The sequence below is a fragment of the Schistocerca cancellata genome, chromosome 3 (genome assembly GCF_023864275.1).
Source record: "Schistocerca cancellata isolate TAMUIC-IGC-003103 chromosome 3, iqSchCanc2.1, whole genome shotgun sequence".
NCBI classification, from domain to species: Eukaryota; Metazoa; Arthropoda; class Insecta; order Orthoptera; family Acrididae; genus Schistocerca; species Schistocerca cancellata.
The window spans coordinates 81,588,810-81,599,111 of NC_064628.1; positions in this window are offsets into that span (position 1 = coordinate 81,588,810).

Here is a 10,302-nt window from a genome sequence, read left to right on the forward strand (position 1 = left end):
TGGTCATAGGTTGTGTTCCAAAAATGAACAGCAGTTGACCACTATTAAAGTTCCACCACTCATATATATATATATATATATATATATATATATATATATATATATATATATATATATATATAAGCAATAAAATGATTTGCAGCAAATGACGTAAAATGACTCATTCCCCCACTCCCCACTATCACTACAACTGGAAATTAAATGTCAGTTACTTACGCAGTTTCATACAGTCAAGCCAGAATCGTATGTTTTAGCCCTTTGTACTAACGTCAACTTCAGTATTAAAATAAAAGTTTTGTGTTTAAATACTCTCCAGGATCTTCTGCTCCATATTTTAAGCATCTGTTGCGCCTTATCCCTGTTGGTTTTAAAAATATTGAAATTTATGAAGTCCGCGTAATGGCGGGTCAAATGGCGGTCAGCGATAATCCATTTCACCTCCGCAGCAATGATAAATGGCCGGAAAACCTCAACTAAGTAGCAAATGGAGGTTATTATCTAAAAATGAATACATGCACGCTTTACAATGTATTAACGGTCGGCGCCGGGCGGAAAACTTAGAACCGTAAGAGCACGTCAGATTATAGCACCAGGCAGAAGACAGATGGAATCGCAAGATAGACGCAATTGAGTTGGAGAACTGCCACGCACCTGTACTGCCCAGTTCTCGTTCGCTTCTTCCCTCGTAGCGCCTAATTGCAACGAAACTGGAATGTTGCTACGATGCACAGACAGGTACACAGTGGATGACGGACGTGCTACGCTACCGATTCACGTAACGCAGGTCTGATCTTGTGATTGACTTCTGCACTTCACGGAACTGCAGTGTTCACACACTATATCATAATATTTTCGTAGATCTCATTCATGTCCAGTCACTGAAATCCACCGAAGCGCCGTTCATGGCAATGTGATATTCTCCTTCTCGCAGCGCGGGAGATACACTCAGGCATTAACTCGTTTTTCTATTGGTTTTATTCAACTTTATATGAGGGCTGGAACTTAAGTAGTGGCAACCGATACAAAAGAGTTACATGTTTGCACCTGTTACTGGCATTCAAAGTAGTCATCAGCGTTATGCAGAACCCGTTGTCAACGATGTGTAAGGCATAGTATACCGTTAGCAGAGCCTGTTCTGTTGATGGTGCGAATGGAGCGGTCTATTGCCTGTCGGAACAGTCCTGAAGCGAATGCCACGAAGTGGTTCCTTCATCTTCGGAATCAAATCAAAGTCCGGTGAGTATGGTGGATGGTACAGTACTTCCCAGTTCCATCGACCGAACAGAGCAGCCACAGCTTGCGCTGTGTGCACCCGCGCATTGTCGTGCAAAATGATGGGTGGGTTGCGCAGAAAGTGTCGTCGCAGGAGAGGCTCTGAAAACGAACAGTAATACTGTGCATTGACGGTCTGCCGTGGAGGAAAATGGTTAAAAAATGGTTCAAATGGCTCTCAGCACTATGGGACTCAACTTCTGAGGTCATCAGACCCCTAGAACTTAGAACTACTTAAACCTAACTAACCTAAGGACATCACACACATCCATGCCCAGGGCTGGATTCGAACCTGCGACCGTAGAGTTCGCGCGGTTCCAGACTGTAGCGCCTAGAACCGCTCGGCCACACCGGCCTGCGAAAACGGTTTAAATGGCTCTAAGCACTATGACAACATCTGAGGTCATCAGTGCCCTAGACGTTAACCTAACTAACTTAAGGACAGCACAAAAATCCATGCCCGAGGCAGGATTCGAACTTCTGACCGTAACAGCCACGTGGTTCCGAACTGAATCGCCTAGAACCGCTCCACCACAGCGTCCGGCGCCGTGGAGGAACGTAATGCGTTAGGATAACACCATTACACTCGTACACGAGAAGCACCATAACTTTCACCATACTGGGGCTCTGACGCACTTTCGACTTTCTCAGCGACCCATAATGACGCCATTTGTTGGATTGGCGTTTCAGTTTCGGCCCGTACGATGTGGCCCACGTCTCATCCAGTGTTACGATACGGCGTAAGAGAGCCTCTCCTTCGCGCTCATAGCGCGCCAAGTGCGTCTGAGCAGCGTCGTAACGCATCCATTTCTGCGTTTACTTCAAGTCATGCGGAATCCATCGTGATGCAATTTTTCGCATAGCAGGCGTTCCTTCAGGATGCGAAAGCGAAACACAGTCGTATGCGCTAATCCGGTTTCGTGGCGTCGATCACTGTCCACTAACGTGGCAACAGCATGCACTTCTTCTTCAGAGACGCTAGGGCGACCTGCCCGATGCATGTCTGCCACAGTTTGCCGACCTTCGTTGAAGGCTTTCACCCAACGTCCCTTGTACGGCAATGCCGATATCCCTCACGCCTCTTGAAGACCTTGATGACACTGCCGTGCTGTACGACCTCTAGCACATTCAATCTTGATCCAACTCCGTTCTTCCTGTTTCGAAAAGATAGTGACACCGTTACGTTAGACCGCTCGCTCACAAGTGTTGTGTCTCCCTCGATTTTGCGCACTCCGGTGCCGTGGGACGGGCGAGTCCATTTTCTCGGAGGTAAGGTAGGTATATCAACAACATGTGCTATCAGCGAAAATAGTAGATTCCACTGCATAGTGTGTAAGTAGGCTGTTTATGTTTTCTTATTGGCAACGTTACGTTGCGCTCTGTACGAAAATCACTGGCTGTGCTGTGTGCAGTCTGTGGCTAGTTTGCATTGTTGTCTGCCATTGTAGTGTTGGGCAGCTGGACGTGAACAGCGCGTAGCGTTGCGCAGTTGGAGCTGAGCCGCCAGCAGTGGTGGATGCGGGGAGAGAAATGGCGGAGGTTTGATATTTGTAAAAATGGATCTCATGAACTGCTGTATACATTATGACTATTAAGGTAAATACATTGTTTGTTCTCTATTAAAATCTTTCATTTGCTAACTATGCCTACTAGTAGTTAGTGCCTTCCGTAGTTTGAATCTTTTATTTAGCTGGCAGTAGTGGCGCTCGCTGTATTGTAGTAGTTCGAGTAACCAAGATTTTTGTGAGGTAAGTGATTTGTGAAACGTATAGGTTAATGTTAGTCAGGGCCAATTCTTTTGTAGGGATTTTTGAAAGTCAAATTGCGTTGCGCCAAAAATATTGTGTGTCAGTTTAAGCACAGTCATGTATAATTTCTCTAAGGGGACGTTTCAAGTGTCCCCACAGCAGTGTTGCCACTATTTAAGTTCCACTCTACGTACATTTCACACACCACCGTAACCGCCAAATGATGCCCACGTACGAACTCAGATCATTAATTACACTTTCACCACAATATTAACAAAAAAATGGCCCTGAGCACTATGGGACTTAACATCTGAGGTTATCAGTCCTCTAGAAGTTAGAACTACTTAAACCTACCCAACATAAGGACATCACACACATCCATGCCCAAGGCAAGATTCGAACCTACGGCCGTAGCGGTCGTGCGGTTCCAGACGGAAGTGCCTAGAACCGCTCGGCCACTCCGGCCGGCCAATTTTAACATTTTCGTAACCCAATTCTTCAATGCTTCCGCTGTGTGAACCAACCGACTATTAACTTACTCGTCTTATTTCTTCTTGGTGCCAACCATTCCCAGATGCGTGCCAAACAGAAGTAAAACAAGGTGCGTCGATGTGGTTATCAATCTCGGCGACGCTACCAGCTTATATGCTTACATTCCCCCACGAAAAACTAGGGAGGGAGGGGAGAGAGGAAATGCCTGAATGGGGGTACGGGGGGGAACTAAAGCTTCGAGTTTGCTTTTTCGCTTTTGATGAATTAGGCAAAGCAATAATCGACAAAAGTTACACAGTAAAACATTCATTGGAGGCTAGACCCTACAGCGCAGCCAAAATACGATAAGAATTACAGAAAAATGCAATAAAGGTGAAAAATTACAGAATAATTAGGACACAGTAGCATAAGAGAAACATATCAGTAAGATAAAGTGAAAAGGTTGTCACAGCACCATCAAACACAGTCTACAGCATGTAATCTCCCCCTCACTTACCGACCTTAATGACAGTGAAAAATGAAACCGTGTGTACCTAATGGAAATTTGGGAAAAGCAATCGTCACCGAAGTTAACCTGTCGGTAAAGAGGGAGGAAAGGGTTACATCTAAATGAAAGGAAATGTGCTAATGAAACTGGTGGAAATTAATTTTGAAAAGGGGTAAAGTTAATAAAGGAAGTAAATGTGCGGTCGTCACGTTAACAATTAACTAGCGGTAATTAGGTATTTGAGATTTGGAGGAAATTACGGTCGCCAGTCCTAAGGACAATTACTATAGTAACTGAAAAAGAAAGGTTATTACACATATAATTAGCACTAGAAGCGTGGCAACTGAAGGTTGACACGCGTAGTGTGAAAACTGAAAGTTTGTCAGAAGTAATAAATTTTGCTACACCCTGACTTAATTTAGCAAAAGAATTAATAAAACCGGAAAATCGAAAGTTAATTTAGTGACTGAAGTTAATAGTGAGCTTTCTTTTTGAAGCACATCGAAATTCAGTAAAATACGGTTAGTCTTGGATTACCTCAACAATCATTTCAAAAGCTACTTGAATCTACGCAATTTAGAAATAAGAGATTTAACTTTGAACTTGAATTAAATGATTCTGAACAATTAACAATAGAAAAAATTAGTACGTACCAAGCACAGCTGCAGTCACAGCTAAGCTAAAATATGCTAACAAAACTCGCACTCTTAATTTGTGCTTGTGTAATCTAACTTTGAAATTAAAGCATTGAAATGATGTTACTTTAATGCTGGCATCTGAATTTCAACGACACTCGGGCTCATTCCGGAAAAGGAAGGGACCCTGCTTGGCAATGCAATTGGGACAATGAGCAACAAAGGTTCATGCTAAATTGCTGTAATTATAGTTACGAAAATAGTACAGTTTGAAAAGCTGAGGTCTGCCATACACTTCTAAAACTTTACTTGCTTCCAGTCTTCCTTGTTGGTTGATTGAAGGTTTGAAGCCGTCGATCGAGGAGGTGGCGACAGTCACTCATTGTCGGCCGTCGCTGTTGCAGAAGCTGGATGTTGGCGCGCCTTCTTCTCGACACGGTCACCAGACGAAACGGGCTCTTGATGTGCGCCAGCTAATGCTTCTTGTCCGCGACACCATGTCAGGAACTATCATCGCAAGTCGAGCGCAATTACATGCTACCAAACCCCGAAAGCGCGGCAACTCGCGGGAGCTTCACACAACACACCTGCTCCACTCGCTACTTCAGCCCGACTCCCTCTGCTCAGCCCGCGCTCCACGCGGAAGAGTTAACACTACCAAAGATCCTACACACTTTGATTCTTCACACGACCTATCGACGTAATCGTTCGATAGCAGTTTTCCCTAGGCAAGACCCAGCGTAAAAATACAAATAATATTTACGAAACAAACCAATTATACATCGACATCAATGTATAAATATATATATATAAACAGTAAAACAATTACAATATACAAAGAGACAGCAATGTCATATCTTGAGGTAACAAAGCAAGGAAAAAAAATAGTACAATAGATGGAAATAGGAGGATATGCATTTCCGGCGTTACACGTGCCCCACATTGTCTGAGGATGTTCGTGTAATGAAAACAGACTCAGAAAATGTCCCAAAAAAGAAACAGCGGAAATGCATATGCTCAAAACATCAACAAAATTTAGCATTCGTCTAATTAACCATAAACCAATTTTTAGACGATAATAATTGAGTGGAGACACTCCTAATCTTATTCCACTCTGTCATCTTGCACAAAATAAAACAGGTTGACAACATATCAAAATTCATAGAAAACATAGAAAATGGTTTAGCTATTCCAAAATCATTAAAATTCGTAACACTATAAGAAATGGAATACTATTTGCAAAATTAATCAGAGTACATGGTCATAAAAAACAGGTATATCAAAATACGCAAACTAATGATTAATTACATAGAATACACATTCTTATGTAACCTTTTCATAATTAATTTTCTCGTCATGTCCAATTAACGCTAAACAAGAAAATAATATACAGCAGATCGAAAAAAAACATAAATATTGACAGCAGAATTCTTTCACATCAGCTGTCCGGGAAGAAAAGCAACCGCACATTCCGTACTCGCAAGTACAAAGGATGCCGACAGCGGCACAAGAGCCGACAGCGGCACAAGAGCCGACAGCGGCTTCGCCTCGCAAGTATTGTTGCGCCCGCCTGTGCGGCACGCTTGATCTCACTCGCCCTTGTAACGGCGTTTCCAGAACGTACGTTTCACTGAATTCTTTCGGAAAAACTCACTCCCGAGTAATCTCAAGGAGTCCATAAACACTATCAGAGCGGATAACTCAACACTGTCCATCATGACACGCATGTACTAGCCTGAAACTTAAAACAGCGTCTAAGTACATCGGCAATGACTAATAAAAACACACATTCATGAAATATTACAGCAAGTTACAATATCATATTTACATTCCTTAATCTACTGTGACTCAGCTGAAAACTTAAACTAGCAGCTTGGATTTTTCAGATGATTACTAATCAGTTACTCTTAAATCATTTAGTCAAAATTAATTACTTATTAATTACAACTTCTTTAATGACCTCTAGGTCAGGCAAAAGCATCGTAACATGGCACATCCTTAAATATTACACTCTATATTTACATACTGTACAAGTTACCCATTGTGTGGTATTAATCGATCCTAGGTTGGTACAATTTCAAGTCTACAATATTCCGTATACCTAATCGTTTTCCAGAGCTTGGATACTCTAAGCAATAAGCATTTGTGTGAGGTATACCAATGACTTTATATGGTCCATTATAAACAAACTTAAATTTAGAGATTTCATTGTCTATCTCGCTCAATTTCTCATGAGCTTTTACAAGTACTAAGTCTCGGATTGCAAACTTAGCAAAACGCGCTTTAGCGTCATGACGACGTATGCGAGCATTGGCTTTTAGCTTCATTACTTCTCGCAAACGATCTTTTTTCACACCAATACTAATGTCAATCCGTGGAGGGAATTTGATTATCTCTTCCACTAAACTTTTACTTCTGTCAATGCCGAGATTCCTCACATTACAGTAGTTCAAATTCATTCTTACGTCAATGTCATCCGGCCAGTTAACAATGTGTATAGGCTGGGATTGCTTATGCACACCGTCTCCTGCCTCGTCAAAACTAACTATTATTGTTTTATCTTGTGACGTACATGTCAAAGTTTTGCTTTCGCAATTAATCACCGAACGGTACTTTAATAGCCAATCTAACCCGATAATTACTTCCGTAGTCAAGTCTGGCACGACGACAAACTCTTGTTGAAATCGTGCCCCACATATCTCGAAGTTGACAAAAATCTGTTTTGTGACCGGTTTACTGGCCTTCCCAGTAGCACCGATAATTTTCACTCCTGTTACTGGCATAACTACGATGCCAGGTCTGTCTTTCAGTAACTCAAATATTTTCCCAGATACAGCACTCAATTCTGCACCGGTGTCAATCAACACGTTTAGTTGTAGGTCATGCATATTAACAGACACTACTATCTGTCTACACTTGTCCTCGACTGTTTCTTTCTTTTCCCATAGTAAATCCTCGTCTATATCCAGGTCATTCCAGAAAAAACCATCCGGCTTTGATCCTAAATTCGGCTTATCTGGCGGCTTTTTCAGCCTCTGTTCACATACAGTTTTAATTTCAACACGTTTGTCCTGAGGCTTAGTCTGTAGCTTCGCCTCCAATAACGAAACCTTTTCCTGTAACTCGTCAACTAGTGAGTGTTGCTTTGCTATCAATTCATTAATTGTCACCTTCGTTGATTCATCTTTGGCCAGATTGATCTCATCTGCCAATCTACCTGGAGGAATGTGCCCAGTAGTATCTGCAGTTACTTCCTCTGGATCTGCGCAACCCACACTGCTACCGTCTGACCGTATAACGTCAGCTCTAACCTCATACACGCTGTAATCTACGTGATTTTCTACCAATCGTGTCCGGCTGCCACTAAAATTCTCGTAATCTTTCTCCTTCATACTTTCACAATGTTTAAATTGGAGGTTTGCGTCGGATGGGTCGGCTACTTCTACCACTACAACTTTCGGTAAGGTCTGCCGGTTAGGGCCAGAACTTTCCGTTACTACTTCAACATCCAACCCTTTCGGGACGAAACACGACGAATCTTGCTCGTGCTCCCCATTAACATCAACTATTTCTGGTAAAGTCTGCCGGTTAGGGCCAGAACTTTCTATCACTTCACAAACACTATCTTCCTGCGGGACGAGACGCGGCAAATCCTGCACGCGCTCCCCATAAACACTTCTCCCATACAGACCCCTATAATCTCTTAGTTCGTCGTATAAGCGACCGAACTGCCTTAACCAGACCTCATCCCTCTCTGCATCCCCTCGCTCGATGACGGACGTGTTATCCGACATCTGATCTTCTCTCAACAATTGCGAATCATTCTTAAACTCAATCTCCAGTTCCGCTGTGGGTATTACAGCTGCCACTTTATAATCGATTTCCGGAACACTACTTAAATTGTTCTCACTGACAGTGAATGTACTACCTACTGCCGTGTATACAGCTGATCTACTACTTGTGGGCGCACTCCTTTCTCCTAACACTGGCACACACTCCCGCCGTTGATTATTCCACACGGAATTTTCATAACGACGATACCTGGGTTTTCTCCTGTTATTGGGCCGCCAAAATTTCTCCACGCCCGCTCGGCCCCTCACCGGCGCGGCTAATGGTTTCCCTGTCTCGTCCCAGCAGATACGCTCCCCGGATGCTGCTGAGGCGGCTGATCACACCCTCTGGCGTTATTACTATTCTGTGAAGCCCGTATCACGTTAGTATGATACTGGTTTCTGTCATTCCTGTTATTATTTGCATTGTACCGATTGTTATTACGGTCCGAACCATTATTGTTATTGCTGCGGTATGCGTTATTGCCATGGTTATCGTTGTTATGGTTGGGGTGGTACCCGTTGTTGTTACCACGGCCTCTACCACTGTCGCGATTATTGCGCCAATTGTCCTCGTCCTCAACTCTTTCCAGGAAATCATTGATTGTCCTGTAATTGCTTCCTACATAGCGTTTTGTATCATCTGGAAGCTTCTTGTAGAGTTCCCAGACTATTTCGGATTCCGTGCGGCGATCACGCAAATATTCCAACTTGCGGATCCAGCCCTCACAAAACTCCCTCATCGAACCGCGAGAATTCGCATCGAAAGGCCTCGATACGACAAATTCGCGCCAGACACTTTGCTGTTTTTGCTCTGACCAGTATTCAGCCAGAAACAAATTTTTAAACTCGTCAAAAGTCAGGTTCGTAATGTTGAGGTTTAAGCCCCAACGCTTGGCATCACCAGCCAGCACATCAATAACCGCATTAATTTTTCTCTCATTAGTCCATGATCTGGGTAAAACTCTTTCACAATTCTTAATGAAATCCGTCGCGTGTATACCGCCTTTTTTCAAGGGGTCGAACTGCTCCTCTTTCGTCAACAATTCCGAACTATGTGCACAGATTGGCACATAGCTCTGTTTTTCGTCAAGTTTCTTTTCTAATTCCGACACTCTCGTAATTACTTGGCAAATGGTTGTCGCAAGCGTTTCCACTTCCCTCTTTTTCTCTTCGCAGGTATCAGCCTGCTCCCTCACTTCAGTGTCTACTTCGGACACTAAAGCCTTTAAAGTTTCCACCTTCTGTTGATCCTCTTTTTTCACTAATTGAATTTGTTCCGTCACCTTATTCTCGATGATCGGAGCAACTGCTTCTCCTACACTTTTCTCGATTCTGCTAATTTCGGAATCAAAACGAGCATTTATGCTCGCAATTTCCGCCTGAACGCCTATCATTTCCTGTTTAAGATTACCGATTTCGGTATTAATTACAACAATATCTTCTTTGATTTTATCAACTTTTGTATTAACAACTCCAACATTGTTGTTAACAACATTAATAGCTTTGTTCTGATTGTCTAGCTTTCGTTCAATTTTTTCAGACTGAGCTTCTTGCTTGGCAGACTGAGCTTCTTGCTTGGCAGACAGAGCTATAATTTCTGCCGATTGACTCTTGATTTCATTAATCAAAACATTCAATAAATCAGTTAAATTCCCGGAGACTACCGGTTTTACTTCCGTAGCTGGTTCCTCTATATATGTTCCCCCGTATTCATCATCAAGGGGTACAGATTTGATTTTCGCTTCCGATTCCGAAACATTTTCTAAAGTTTGGAATTCCATTTCTGCTCTTTGTTGCGTTTCGGCGGTCGCGTCTTTCATGCTAGCCGCCTGCCC